Source organism: Symphalangus syndactylus, chromosome 16, assembly GCF_028878055.3.
Source record: "Symphalangus syndactylus isolate Jambi chromosome 16, NHGRI_mSymSyn1-v2.1_pri, whole genome shotgun sequence".
In the NCBI taxonomy this organism is placed as follows: Eukaryota; Metazoa; Chordata; class Mammalia; order Primates; family Hylobatidae; genus Symphalangus; species Symphalangus syndactylus.
The window spans coordinates 17041472-17056732 of NC_072438.2; the positions used below are offsets into that span (position 1 = coordinate 17041472).

A 15261-nucleotide genomic window follows, 5' to 3' on the forward strand; every position below is an offset into this window, starting at 1 on the left:
CATGAGAACTTCGTGAAGAATTCACGAGTATCAATAGCTGAATTGATTAAGTGGAAGAAAGAATATCAGATATTGAAGATCAACTTAATGAAATTAAGTATGAAGACAAGATTAGAGAAAAAAGTATGAAAAGGAATGAACAAAGCCTTCAAGAAATATGGGACTATATGAAAATACCAAACCTACTTTTTATTGGTGTACCTGAAAGTGGCTGGGAGAATGGAACCAAGTTGGAAAACACTCTTCAGTATATTATCCAGGAGAACTACCCTAACCTAGCCTTTTATTCTCTTAAAGAAGGAGACACATGGATATTGACCCTGTGAGAAGATGAGAAGCTTATCCTGGAGGTAAACCTGTGCTTTGGTTCCTCTCCTGAGGAAAATTTTAGAAAAGGCACTATAGATGGGGGCCATGACTGATTGACACCAACCAAGTCCCCAGCCCTGGAGCTGGGCTGGAGTCAGCCTCCCTTGAAGCCCATGACTACGAGGAGAAAGGTTGATGCTGAAACAAACTCTGGGTTCACTTGGAATGGAGGAAGTTGGGGCATAGCTAATAATAATAATAATAAGTGAGTTCTCTGGAGCTGGTCATATGCCAGGCACTGTTCTAAGCATCACCCTCATAGCAACTGAGTTGGCACAGCAGGCACCATCAGCACCTGGCCCATGCCCCTCTGCCTACCCTAGAGTTCTCAAACATAGCCTTGGCTGCCTGCATCTCTGTGGCTGAGGGTGTTCTCTGGTCACAGGGGCGTGCTTGGTCCACACACCTGGTAGGTGGGGGGTTCTGAGGCACTAACACCCTAAGAGCAACCCATAGATAATGGATAAACACCCAGGTTCCTCACCCCACAGTGGGGCAGCTCTGAGGTGTGCTCCATGTACTCCTGCAGAGGCTCCTGGGGGATCAAGCCTGGTTGCCCTCGGTGAAGACCTGCCCATCTTCCCACTAGAATGAATTTACCCCCCTTCCTGTCTCACTTCTCATTCCTGACCCCTGACTCCTGGGTCATCACCAAATAAATTACTTCAATCAAATCTGTGTATTGGGGTCTGCTTTGGGGGAATGCAATCTAATTATTGGGCAACACTATTATTGTCCCTCTTTGATGGATGGGGTAGCTAGGTTTGGGGACGTATTAGTCTGTTTTCACACTGCTATAAAGAACTGCCTGAGACTGGATAATTTATAAAGGAAAGAGGTTTAATTGACTTACAGTTCCAAATGGCTGGGGAGGCCACAGGAAACTTACAATCATGGCGGAAGGTGAAGGGGAAGCAGGCACCTTCTTCACAAGGCAGCAGTAGGGAGAAGAGCAAAGGGGGAACTTCCAAACACGTGCTATAAAGACACATGCACATGTATGTTTATTGCAGCACTATTCACAATAGCAAAGAGTTGGAACCAACCCAAATGTCCAACAACGATAGACTGGATTAAGAAAATGTGGCACATATACACCATGGAATACTATGCAGCCATAAAAAATGATGAGTTCATGTCCTTTGTAGGGACATGGATGAAACTGGAAAACATCATTCTCAGTAAACTATCGCAAGGACAAAAAACCAAACACCGCATGTTCTCACTCATAGGTGGGAATTGAACAATGAGAACTCATGGACACAGGAAGGGGAACATCACACTCTGGGGACTGTTGTGGGGTGGGGGGAGGGGGGAGGGACAGCATTAGGAGATACACCTAATGCTAAATGACGAGTTAATGGGTGCAGGAAATCAACATGGCACATGGATACATATGTAACAAAACTGCACATTGTGCACATGTACCCTAAAACCCTAAAGTATAATAAAAAAAAAAAAACAAAAAAAAAAACCATCAGATCTTGTGAGAACTCACTCACTATCAGGAGAACAGCATGGGAGAAACTGCCCCCATGATCCAATCACCCCCCTTCCTCGACACGTGGGGATTACAATTTGAGATAAGATTTGGGTGGGGACACAGAGCCAAACCATATCAGATTTTAGGATCCACTCCAATTGTGGCAGTGATGGGTGGTGGTGGAGCTGGAAGCCAGGTCTGACTCCCACTCCTGTGCTCCTCCCATTCTGCCACATGGGAAAGTCTGTCCCACTGCAACCATTCCTGTCCTCAGCAACATGACTTGATTGGAGGACTTGTCACAGCAGGGTACTGTCATCATCATTGCTAAGTAACCATGACAAGCAAGAATCACCCCAGCACGTGACTCAATAATGCCTCACAGATCATAAAGCCCCTTCCCATCCACTGTTTCCTCTGAGCCTCACACCACCCTGTGAGATGGGCAGGGGAATTTCTTTACTGCCATTCCGCCTATGGGGACACAGAGATCTTGGAACGTTAAGTGACTTCTCTGAGGCTACATGGCTAGGAAGTGGCGAAACCAGGAAGGAACTGGAGCTAATGTCTGCATTTACATCATGATTGGCCCAAGACTCCAGCACCCTCAACCGCCAAGCTTTCTACGTGGTATTGGCGTGACAGCTCACAGCTGGATAAACCAATCCTGGAGGAAATTCTGCCATGAACAGGGAGCCTCACCCCCTCAACAGTGATGAATGACTTTCATAAACATGAATAGTTTCTGAGAAGGTGTCCTCTTGCCTGGGGTCCTACTTCAGATGGCCAAGTCAGAAGGACATAACCCCGCTGCCGGGAAATCCAGGCCAGGTCAGATTCCATAGCATGCTTCAAAATGTGAGAGCCCCAGTCTGCTAGCGTGGTCTACTCGGAGATGGAGGGAGCCGCAGCCTCTGAGTAGATCCTGACCCAGCATTCCATGGCAGTATCCTTTGGAAAGAAACTTTCACCAAACCTGATGGGAACCTCTCCTCAAGGGCTGCTAAGTCAGGAAATGGGGTATGCAGGGTCTGGAAGGTGGAAGCTGGCCACATCTCCCAAATGAGCAGGTCCAAGGCACTTATTCATACATCAGGAAAACCAGGGTCCAGAGATGGTGAGTGACTCAAACAAGGTCCATCCCTTCATGAACTAGAGGAAGCCATGGCTCAGACCCACAAGTCCCAGCTCTCTGCCCACTTCCTTTTCCTCTTCACCATTTTACATTTGATACGAAATTTGTTATTTCTCATGTTTGAGCCTGCTTTGTCTCCACAGCCCTCATCCGCCCTATGAGCATGATAGAGAAAAATTATCCTCTGTTTCCTAGGAGAGAAATCCAAGGCTTGGAGCCACTTGGATGGTCACCCAGGGCCATCAGCATCTATTAGCCAGGAGGAGGCTGGGACATTCAGGAGACAATGGAGAGAAGGAAATAGAAGCAAGAGGGCTGGGGCTCCCAGCAGTCTAATTACAGGGTCCCAAGGCCCAGCAGTCTTTCGGGGAGAAAAATCTGTCAGACAAATCAGCTGCACAGTGTTAACCTTCCAGAGACTGAACTCTCTCCCCATTTCCAGGAATCTAATCTTTGATGTATCTTTGAATAACTTTTAAAAAATGAATCCTGAATAATCTTAGATGATTGTAAGGATCTGGGTATATCACCACCTCTCCCCACATCCCCTGCCCGCCTCACTTCCACACCTCCCTGCAGAGGTACATGCTTTAGGGGACTCAAAGTGGAAAGCTGTCAAAGGATTTCATTAACTGAAATATGATGGTAACTTCTCAGGTCTTTCTGGGCATGGTGGCTCACACCTGTAATCCCAGCACTTTGGGAGGCCAAGGTGGGTGGATCACCTGAGGTCAGGAGTTCGAGACCAGCCTGGGCAACGTGATGAAAGCCCATCTCTACTAAAAATACAAAATTAGCTCGGTGTGGTGGTTCATGCCTGTATTCCCAGCTGTCTGGGAGGCTGAGGCAGGAGAATCACCTGAACCCAGGACACGGAGGCTGCAGTGAGCTGAAATCCCACCATTGCACTCTAGCCTGGGCACAAAAGGGAAACTCCATCTCAAAAAAAAAAAAAAAATTTCTCGGGTCTCTTCCCAATTCCATCTCTCTCTCCTACCACGCGACTACAGGGTAATTGCAGCATTCATAAAGCTCCTGAATTCACCCAAGGAGACCATGTTCAATGTTTTTGATAGTTCGAGGTTTTCAGCCAGCAACTGAGCAGGTTGGCTTTGGGTCTTCTCAGAGTCCTGGGGTCCTCAAATAGAAAGCAAGGCCTGACAAGGTCTAGGACAAACATTGGGGGTGTGGGAGAACATGGAAGCTTTGCTCTCCTAATTGCCAAGCCAGCGTTTTCCACACCTCCTGTTAGTCCTTCATTTAGTCTTTCAAAAAGTGTGGGAGGATGCCCCCACAAGCTTGCCCCAGTGGCTGTCTACTGTGCAGGAGCTCCTAAGTGGGAGGAAATTGGAGGTGAGCACAGAGCAATGGGGTGGGCCATTGTGGGGTGCAGATGTCCACCTCTCCATGGGGCACAGAGGAAGACACAGCTGAGTCCACCTGGGTGGGGAGGTGAGGTTAGGAAGGCTACACAGAGGAGGTGATTTGAGCTGAGGACTGTCACTTACCTGTGTGGATGGAAGACCACAATCTCATCCTGCCATCTCCTGCCACAAGAAAAAGTGCCAGTTGGAGAAGATGGGGAAAGGTGTTCAAGGCTAGGGGGATGTGAGGGTGATCTGGCTGTGATATCTGTCACCCCATTGATTGCCAAAGTTGATTCGGCTGATCTGGCTTGCTAGGCAGGTGTCCCCTTCCTCCCTCATCACTCCATATGCGTCCCTTCCAAAGCTGCACTCATGATCATCCCCGATAGAGGAGGACTGGTCTTCAGCCAAGGGTATATGAGTAGCTGTGCACCCCTGCTAGGGCCTCCAAACAAGCTCTCAAGGTGTTGAAGGCTGAGGGAACCTAGTGAGCAAAGACATAAAGGCACATGCTTTTTGGGGCCTAGAATGTTCTAGAGTGCTAGAAATTGGAACATTCTAGGGCTCTAGAGCTTAGAATATTAAGAAAAGTTTGGTGAGGGAGGAGACAGAGATGATGGGAAGAAGCAGGTGGTCCCTCAAGAGAACTTGGATGCCCGCCAACTGTGGCTGGTGTGAATGTGTGAATGGGGTGGCAGATGGGAAAGGGTGGGGGAGAAGAAAGGGACACAGGAGAGACTGAGGCACCCAGGATGGCCAAGGTGTGTGGGGCAGCTGTTATGTACCAGCACTGTTCTGGGTATTCTCTATATACATTCTCACCCAGTCCTCCCAGGGTCCCCCAGTGTCCCCTTTAAAAGATGGGGACGCTGGGGCATGGAGCAGATCATGAATGCACCCAGGATGCCATGGCTCAGAGCTCACAACTGAGCTAAAGAGGGGCCAGATGCCCTGCAGGCTGTCACCTCAGGCCCACCCTGCCCTTCAGCCCAGCCCAGTTTTGACCCAGCCCAGAATGAACAGCTCCTTACTTGCCTCCCAAACTCCCATCAACATCTGACAACAACAACAGCAAGAGGAGGGCCCAGAGGATCTGCTGCATGCTGCGGGCGTCGCCAAGTTCTTAATGTTACCCAGCTGTGCAGAGAGATTGGCCGGGGGCCTGGCCTGGGCAACCAGCGGCGCCATGATTCACATTGGCTGAAGAGTACCGAGTGAGTCACCGGCGTCCCGCAGACAAGCCAGCCACTGGACTGTGAGCTGCATGTGGGCACGGAGCGTGCTCTCTGGATGCCTGGCCTGCAGTGGGTTCTTGGTGCTACTGTTGCTGGGCTCCCTCAGCCTGTTCCATTGCATCTGCTTGCTTTGACCACTGGGCCTTTCTGCCCTCTGGGAGCTTCCCACTCTGAGTGTGCTTGCTGTATCCTCTCTGGACAGCTCTGAGTGGCAAGTGGCAGGCACAACTGTGTCCGGGAACTCAAGGTTGCTTCCAAGGAAGTAAAGTCAGGCAAAGCCACCCAGGAAGTTGGATCCTCAAGATAATTTATTTACCCAGAACTCTGGGACACCAGGGCCTAGCTAATGAAGCTATCTTCTTTAGTAAGATGGGCTCCAAGGTAACCAGGCAAAGGGAACCTAGCCACCACCTCCCTACCCCCACATACCCGACAGCCTCTCCTTCACTGCGCTAGCCTGCTGGCCCCTGGGATGTTTTGCACATCACTTAAAGTGGGGCCCCAGTAGCCTTTCCCTGGGTTCCCATCTGCACAGAGAGACGGCGAGAGATGCACCAGGGGAGAAAAGAGGAAAATAATCCCAGTCCAGGCACTAAACCAAGATGGACCCTGCTCAGCCACAAAGAGCCGCTCTGCAGATCCGTGCTCCAGGGCATGGACCTATCAAGGCCCAGCCCTCAGTCCCTGGCTCTGCAGCCTGCTGGGCTCAGAGGCCTAGGGAAGCCTGAGGAGGGCCTGGGGCACTGAGAGCCCAAGAATAGCTGAGAATGGTGAAGCTGGCACTTGCACTGACTGTTAGAGTGTAATAGGAGTTTGCTTTTGTGGGGGTGGGGGCGGGGGTGTCGGGAGGGCATATGCAGAGGCTGGTGGGTAGGCAGCAGCGAGCATTCTGTTGTGCAGGTAAGGACAGAGGGCATCTAGACTCTGGGACAGGGTGGAAGCTCAGTGGCCTTAGGCACAGGGTGATACCACGTACAGTCTCAGCATCAAGGCATGAAGGTCTTCCTTAGCGTGGGCCACCAGGCAGGAAGAAGCCCAATTAGGCGGGCCAAGGAGTGGGGTGTGTGACATGGCTGCAGACCCAGATCCCAGGGAGTGCCTAGAGAGAGCACTTTGTGCAATCCCAGCCCTCTTCCTCCTTGTCTGGTAGCAGCCCCTGTCGCTCTGTTCACAGAGGTGCGTGTGAGATCTCCTGGCTGCCTGGTGCCTCATCTCTTAGACCACTGTCCTTGGCCCAAGGGGGAGCTCGTACCCCAGGTGAGCCAACCTCATCCTTTCAAAGGATTTTCCAGAGGGGAGCAGGAGACAGAAGACCCTTTCCTCTTGAGTCAGACATGGCTCCAGGGGCATGTCTCCCCCGTTAACTGTAGCAGAAGAAAACTAAGCCACAGTGTGCAAAGAGAAGCAGGTACCCTTGTGGAGAAAATGTCAGTCTGTGTTTCTGGCTGAGCTGGCTCTTCTGCAACGTCTGCGCTCCTTTTCCATCTTTGAGGACTTGAGCCAATAGACGTTCCTCCTGGACTTAAGCTGGTTACATTTGTCTTCTGACATCTGCAACCGCAGACACACAACAACCCACAGAGATCCCGCCCTTGAAGGATGTGACATTGTTGTCCTCCCCAGGCCACACCCAATGTCTGGTGCCATGCTTGTTGTTTGTTTTTCTGCCTCCTCTAACCCCTAGATTGTAAACTTAGGAGGCAAAGCCTTACCCATTGGGGGCCCAAGGGAAGTGTTTCTTGCATTATTAACTAATCTAGGCTTTGTGGCCCATGTTAACCCAGTCCAGCAGGGAGCATGGTGTCAGGGGTTACAGAAGGTAGCAGCCCCCAGAATCAATGGGGGTGGCAGCATCATAGTTTAGTTTGGAGTGGCCAGGGGGTGGGGCTGACAGCTCAGAGTGGCAGCAGCACCTGTGGGGACAGGCAAAGACAGGAGAGATGAGGGGCAGACACCCACCCCACAGGAGGCAAACGATGTATTGGCATTTATTTATTCATTTAACAAATACTTTGGAGCACCTACGATATACCAGACACTATTCCATGCACAAAGGATACAGCATTGAACCTCACAGGTTCAGTCCCCACCCCTGTAAAGTTTACATCATGTAGAGGGGAAGTGATATGGTTTGGCTCTGTGTTCCCACCCAAATCTCACCTTGAATTGTAATAATCCCCACATGTCAAAGGCGGGACCAGGTGGAGATAACTGAACCATGGAAGCAAATTTGCCCATGCTGTTCTCATGACAGTGAGTGAGCTCTCACAAGATCTGATGGTTTTATAAGGGGCTTCCCCCTTTGCTCGGCACTCATTCTCTCTCCTGCTGTGCTGTAAAGAGGTAGCTTCCACCATGATTATAAGTTTCCTGAGGCCTCCTGAGCCATGTGGAACTGTGAATCAATTAAACCTCTTTTCTTTATAAACTACTCAGTTTTGGGCAGTTCTTTATAGCAGCATGAGAATGGACTAATACAGTATATTGGTACCAGGAGTGGGATGCTGCTATAAAGATACCTGAAAATGTGGAAGCGACTTTGGAACTGGGTAACAGGCAGAGGTTGAAACAGTTTGGAGAACTCAGAAGACAGGAAAATGAGGGAAAGTTTGAAACCTCCTACAGACTTGTTGAATGGCTTTGACCAAAATGCTGGTAGTGATATGGACAATAAAGTCCAAGCTGAGGTGGTCTCAGACGGAGATGAGGAACTTATTGGGAACTTCTTAGGTGCAAAGGTGACTCTTGTTATGCTTTAGCCTAGGGACTTGGTGCCCTGCCTCCCTGCAGCTCCAGCCATGGCAAAAAGAGGCCAAGGTACAGCTCAGGCCATGGCTTCCGAGGGTGCAAGCCCCAAGCCTTGGCAGCCTCCATGTGATGTTGAGCCTGCAGGTGCGCAGAAGTCAAGAACTGAAGTTTGAAAACCTCCGCCTAGATTTCAGAGGATGTAGGGAAATGCCTCTATGTCCAGACAGAAGTCTGCTGCAGAAGTGGGGCTGTCATGGAGAACCTCTGCTAGGGTAGTGTGGAAGGGAAATGTGGGGTTGGAGCCCCCACACAGAGTCCCTACTAAGGCACTGCCTAGTGGAGCTGTGAGAAGAGGACCACCATCCTCCAGACCCCAGAATGGTAGATTCACTGACAGTTTGCACCATGTGCCTGGGAAAGCCACAGGCACTCAATGCCAGCTTGTGAAAACAGCCAGAAAGGAGGGCTGTACCCTGCAAAGCCACAAGGGCAGAACTGCCCAAGGCCATGGGAACCCACCTTTTGCATCAGCGTGACCTAGATGTAAGACATGGAATCAAAGGAGATAATTTTGGAAATTTAAGGTTTAATGATTGCCCTATTGGATTTCACACTCTCATGGGGCCTGTGGCCCCTTTGTTTTGGCCAATTTCTCCCATTTGGAATGGGTGTATTTACCCAATGCCTGTACCCCCATTGTACCTAGGAAGTAACTAACTTGCTTTTGATTTTACAGGCTCTTAGGTGGAAGGGACTTGTCTTGTCTCAGATGAGACTTTGGACTTGCACTTTTGGGTTATTGCTGGAATGAGTTAAGACTTTGGGGGACTGTTGGAAGGACATGATTGTGTTTTGAAATGCGAGGACATGAGACCTGGGAGGGGCTGGGGTGGAATGATATGGTTTGTCTCTGTGTCCCCACTCAAATCTCACCTTGAATTAAATAATCCTCATGTGTCAAGGGCAGAACCAGGTGGAGATGACTGAATCATGGGAGTGGTTTTTCCCAGATCTCATGAGAACTCACTCACAATCATGAGAACAGGGAGACACAATGAAAACCAAGCAAGTTAACGTATCATGTTGCAAATGATGACAAAGGCTTTGAAGACAAATGGAGCTCTGCAGGAGGTGGGTTTTAGATAGTGGCTGAGGGCAGATCTGATTCTCCAGGGACTCCACAATCTGTGATATAGAATGAGCACTCTTCTTCTGCCCTCACTCTGTGGGAGTGGGCTTAAAAGATTTTAGCCCCTGTTCCTCCTTGGAAATGAGGAAGACATGAGTTTTTGGAGCTGAGAAGAGTGAGTCCAAGCCTTGGACAAGAAATACAGGAAGGAGATCCCTGAACAGAGTTGCAGGGGCAGGTGCTGCCAGAACAGGACAGACCCTGCCACTCCAGGAAGCAGAGTCCAGATTGGAGCTGGGATCATTGCTGCCTCAGTTGAGAATGTAGGCCACAGATGGGCAGGGGTGGTGGCATTAGAGGGCACCAAACTGTGAGTCCAGCTTCTCTAAGAGTCTGGGTGTGGACTCCTGTGCCTCGTCATTCAGTGACCTGACCTGGGACTACCATGCAGCCAATCTAGAGAAATCCAAAGCTAAATTGGTGACCCCTCCTCACAACCAGTCAGACCCAGTTCCAGGGAGACCGCTGCAGTGAACTCCTGACAAGACGACCTACATAGGGGGTCAAATCCCAGCTCAGCCCCAGTGCTGCCACCTGCCCCCCCGACCCAGCAGCCCCCTTTGGAGCCCTCCTCCTTCATCTGGCGGGGCCATCCCAGTGCTCACAGGACACTGGCTGTGAGGGTACTGTGAGGTATGAAACACCAGGACAAATGGGAAGGATCATTGCTAAACCTGGAGCCCAGCCACCTGCAGATCTGCCTGCCTGCTGGCGGCTTCCTCCTCCAGCTGCACGTCTGGGAGATGCTGACCCTGAAATGAAACCCAGTTCTCTGACATGAACTCAGAGAAGGGTGGGCTCTGCAGGGGTCTGTGCCCCCATGGCACAGGCTGAAGAGTCCCAGATCCAGTTGGGATTGGGGGGAATCACTGCAGTAGGCAAAGCCCCCACGAGACAGCAACATATGCCTTGAAGGAGCATTCAACTGGGGCTGCAGGGGAGAGGACCTGAGTGCCAGTCCTGGTGCTGGTGACCCTGGCGGAGTCACTCCTCCTCCCTGGCTTCTGCTTTTCGACCTTCTCTCCAAGCACATGACAAACTCTGGGGCCCAGGCGGGAGTCATTGATGGACAAAGAAGGTAGGGTTTGAGAGGACAGGGAGTGGGGCTGGCAGACACAGCAGCCCTAAACAGGGCAGTGGTTCAGCTTCAGCCCCCCTCTGCCAAACGGAACACAGTTCCAGTGAGAACAAATCTTCCCTCTTTCTCAAAAGAAGCCAGAAATACAGAATTTTATGTGATGGCGCCAACTTCTAAGTGTTGGCAATGAAGCCTGTTTTTTGTAGAAAATGCCATATGGTTCAAAGCAGGTGTATCCTTGGGAGCTAATCCATAGGCTGCAGCACTCAGGGTCCCCCGCACCCTGCCTTCCAGGTGGGGTCAGCCAGTGAGGACACTGACAGATGTTGGGGGCGGTGGGAGAGAAGAAGGAGAGAGGGAGGGGATTTGTTTTTCTGATGACCAAGTTGCAAACTTAAACAATTTCAGGGGCCAGACAAGTCCCAGAAGCGGCTGGCAGCAGGGGAGCCCCTGGTCCATGCCATAGTTCTTACTGACTGCCAATACCACTACTTCCTCCCTCATCTCTTCAGACCCAACGGAGGTGATGACTTCCTGTGTTACCAGCACTGAGAGCCTCTACATCCCTTGCCAGCTTCCTTAACCCTGCCCACAGTTCTGTAAATGGTTCCTTCATTAAATTTTGCCTCTGTGGGCCCTTTTGGGTGGGATCCTGCTTCCTACAAAACCTTGGCTACATACAATGTTATTTTTTGTTGTTGAAAACTCTTGCAGGTGCCCAGAGGAAAGAAGGAATCATCTGGGTACAAATCCTGGCTTTTCTCCCATTGTTGGGTTGCATCATCTCCCTCTGCCTTGGATTCCTCACCTGCAACCTTAGAGAGCCAGCAGACAGGGTCAGTCATGATAATTCCACAAGCAACTAGCCAAGGGCGCTCAGCAAACTGGCTTGCCTGGAGCCTGAACTTAAACAACAGTAGGATTTGTAAAACAATGGCATTTTCTGGAAATGCGTGGCCAGTGATCTTCAGACAGTGTGACTGCCCATTCCTGAACAAAGCCTTGGTACTCTGTGCCCCTCCTCCTGCTCAATCTACACCACCCATCCTGGAGACCCCTTCCATTTGATGGACAGGCTGGAGAGGCTGAGGGGCAGGAGTAGGGAGAGAACAGCATTGGTTTTCCTGATCCCCAGAGTCAAATCCCAGCATGGCCACCGTGTAGTGTAACAAGTCCCTTTCCATCTCTGGGCTATTTCCACATCTACATAAGAGGAGTTTGCTCTGGAGCCTGCATGGTTCCCAGCAGCTTCCCCATGCTAGGGGTCCATGGTGGGTTCTACCTCTGCAGACAAACCAAAGTTCTGCACATTATCTATGACACTTTATCTTAATGAAGCATAAAAATTATGGAATTTCAAGCTAAGTTTTCCTCAATTGTGTGGTAGAAGAAATGTTTAAATCTCTCTTTTTTTGGCTGACTCTTTGCAAAGCAAGTGTTTCCAAATGTTTGGCCCAGTCCCTTTCCCTCCCCCTTCCCTAGGGCCTGTCCTCAGGAGGAAGGCTCCAAAGAAGAGCGGGGAGGGCCCGACCCAGGCCAATCAGGCGGTGGCACTGTTGACCGCAGATGACCCATTGGCTAGGTCTACCCAACACCTGGATGACTGACTGCTATTCTGGACTTCCTTTGGGCCAGATGTGTTTGGCAGCCACCCACAGTCAATCAGGGGGGTTGTGTTTGAGAAACTAGAGAGCAGCAAACAAAGGCAAGAGTGAGAAGGGTGAGACCTGGTTAGAAAATACTGAAATTCCTCCTGGTTGCCATCCAGTCAAAAGAACAGGCTGTTCCATGGGTTCCTGGGGACTACTGGGGAGTGAGGAAGTTGATATCTGAATGGACATGGCTTGGCTGCCATTTTGTAAAATTAGTAAAACCATTCAGTTCTTACTTTCCCTGGGTCTGTCACCTGGAGGAGAAGAATCCAACAGGGATGGTGCAGGGAAAGATCCCAGCTTTGGAATCAGGCTGATGGGGGTTTTGAACCCAAGTTTGCTACTTACTACTTGGGTAATTTGGGCAAGTTACTCAGTCCTCTTGGCCCCACTGAAAATGGAGAGAGGCTTAACTCACAGGGTTGGAGAGAGTATTAATGCAGATTGGTGTGGATGGCTGTACAAATGGACAGGTGAACACCTCATTGGCAACAAAAAATAGAACTACAGGGACCACCATGCAGCAGGGTTAGAAGCTCAGCTGAGAAGAAAACAAAGTACTGATGGAGAAGTTAGAGTCTACCCATTCTCCTAACTAGTCTAAATTTTATCCCACCTAATCCCCCTTAAAAAAGAGGTTATGATTTTTCATTCTGGTATGATAAATTCAGTGCTAAGAACAGCAGAAACAGAATTGTTAGGATATATAGAAAGATATAAGAGGGGGCTTATTACGGGAATTGGCTACGGAACTTATACTACCAGGAAGCTGACGGTGTAACTTACTGTAAGTTTTGGAGTCCAAAGGCCAGAGAACAAACAGGCCCAATGTCCAAGGGCAGGAGAAGATGGATGTAGAAGAGAGTGCAAATTCATTCTTCCTCCACTTTTTTGTTCTACCTGGGCCTCAACTGAGCTGCTTTAAGAAACTCCCCACTGTGCACTGTGGTTACTAGGCAGGCGTTGTTGAGGACGTTGCTCAGTGCTTCACACAGTGTCATCCTCCCATGTGTCATCCATGAAGACTTGTGGGAGAAGGTTCAGCTCTATTTCATTTACCTATTTACTTATTTTGAGACAGGTCTCACTCTGTCACCCAGGCTAGAGAGCAGTGGCACAATCTTAGCTCACTGCAGCCTTGACTTCACTGACTTAAGTGATCCTCTCACCTTAGCCTCCCGAGTAGCTAGGACCACAGGTAAGCACCACCATGCCCAGCTATTTGTGTGTGTGTGTGTGTGTGCGTGTGTGTATAGAGATGGGGCCTCACTATGTTGCCCAGGCTGGTCTCAAATTCCTGGGCTTATGCAATCCTCCTACCTACCTCAGTCTCCCAAAGTGTTGAGATTACAGGCATGAACTACTGTGCCCAGCCAGGTTCAGCTTTAGTACCAGAAATAATCTTGCTACTCTTAGCACCATATGGGCTTCTGAGCAACCCGTTTAGTGCTACCTTGCAGACACAATCAAGTGTCTGATCACATGGCTCTTAGCACTGGCTGCTAGAGAGGTCAGCACAAAATCTATGACCCACCTCTACCAAGTCTCCTGACCTCATTGTCAAAATTTCACACACAAATTTCACCCTGGCTTGCCTTTGTTTTTCCTCACCCTCATTGCCTCTTTGACCTGTTTTTTTCCTCTCAGCCTTGTTTTTAACCAAATTGGATTTTGAACATGACAAGTCACTTTGGGTCATCTGAGGATGAAGTTGGCCATGGGTTGTTAGATGATAAATAGACAGGGCAACAAAGAAATCAATATGGAATATGCCATGGGAAGATGGTACCTAATGTGTGCTCAAACAAATGTAGATCTCTATCCACTTTAGTCTGTTCAGGCTGCTAAGCAAAGTACCTTAGAGCTGACCTATAAACAGCAGACTATAAACAGCAGAATCATTTTTCACGATTCTGGGGGCTGGCAGGCCGAGATCCGGGTGTGGGCATGGTTGGTGCTGGCGAAGGCTCTCTTCTGGGTTGCACACACCAACTTCTCTGTGAATCCTCATATGGTGAAAAGAGAGCTCGCTGGCTCTCTGGCCTCTTCTTATAAAGGCACCAATCCCAATCCCAAAGGCACCAGCCTCAAGACCTAATCACCTCTAACTCCATTACTTTGTGGGGCTGGGGTTTCAACATATGAATTTGGGGGAGACACACACATTCAATGCTAACACTATCCTCTTCTTCTATGCAATATAAGCCACACCAGCACTAGCATATGAGGTCTAGAACTAGCTTTTCTTCCACAGGCCAGGGATCTGGTTTCCCTTTAGGGGTGTTCTGCTCATGTCCACTGCATCACAGTGCCCTGGTTTCACCTGGAATCTTGCTGAGATGATGCAGTGTGGGTGTAGTGTTAGCTCTAACATTGTCCCAGTCCTGCCTCACTTTTCTCTGTTGACATTCTGCCCATCATAAAGCATCCAAGAGGCCAGGCACAGTGGCTCACATTCACAATCCCAACACTTTGGGAGGTCAAGTTGGGAGAACTGCTAGAGGCCAGGAGTTCAAGAGCAGCCTGGGCAACATAGTGAGACCTTGTCTCTACTAAAAAATATTAAAATGTCTGGTCATGGTGGTGTGTGTTTGTAGTCCCAGCTACTCAGGAGGCTGAGGTAGGAGGATTGTTTGAGCCCAGGAGTTGGAGGCTGCAGTGAGCTATGATTACACCAGGACACTCCAGCCTGGGTAACAGAGTGAGACCCTGTCACTAAAAATAAATAAATAAAGCATCCACAAACCTCTATCTGGCGGATGTCTGCTCATTGTCTGGGTTTACTCTCAGTACAGAGTGAGTGTTCCCAGGAGGAGATAACAGCGTGTAGCCCACTAGAGGCAGAGCTTGGCAGGGGCTATGAACCCCTCTTCTGTGGAATTCTGGGAGGAATTAGAATCAGCTCTGTAACTCTGGGAGCATCATCTAATCTCCCAGCCTGCCTCCTCATTTCCCGGTGTGGGGGCGCAGGATTCAAGGGGTAAGACATGCAAAGCATGAGGCCT

General features: G+C 49.7%; 2 long non-coding RNA genes across 2 annotated transcripts in view; one reads left to right on the forward strand and one right to left on the reverse strand.

Moving 5' to 3' along the window:
- LOC129464502 (uncharacterized) overlaps positions 1–4848 on the reverse strand; it is a 61239-nt gene extending 56391 nt beyond the window's left edge. Inside the window, exon 1 of the long non-coding RNA XR_008651617.1 lies at positions 4496–4848. This is a non-coding gene — a long non-coding RNA (uncharacterized lncRNA). The remainder of the gene's footprint in view (positions 1–4495) is intronic.
- On the forward strand, positions 2289–3489 carry LOC129464501 (uncharacterized). The gene is made up of 2 exons (XR_008651616.2): positions 2289–2969; positions 3183–3489. It is a non-coding gene; the product is annotated as an uncharacterized lncRNA (long non-coding RNA).
- Positions 4849–15261: the final 10413 nt, after the last annotated feature.